Raw genomic sequence first — 207 nt, 5'->3', positions numbered from 1 at the left:
TATTTGCAGGGTTTTTGTTTTGTTTTGTTTTTTGGGTTGGAGATGGGTTTCCAAACCCAAGCAGGTCATGTCCCAAGTCACTTGCCTAAAGTGGGAAAGTACCGTATCTGGAAAAACACCCCTTTCACTTTTTCCAACACTGACAAAGAACATTCTGCATTTATTTTTTTTTTTTTTTCTTTGGGGGAAACTTTATGAGGGCTTTTT

Source organism: Antrostomus carolinensis, unplaced genomic scaffold (genome assembly GCF_000700745.2).
Source record: "Antrostomus carolinensis isolate BGI_N321 unplaced genomic scaffold, ASM70074v2 scaffold6625, whole genome shotgun sequence".
Lineage (NCBI taxonomy): Eukaryota > Metazoa > Chordata > Aves > Caprimulgiformes > Caprimulgidae > Antrostomus > Antrostomus carolinensis.
This window is presented reverse-complemented; position numbering follows the sequence as displayed.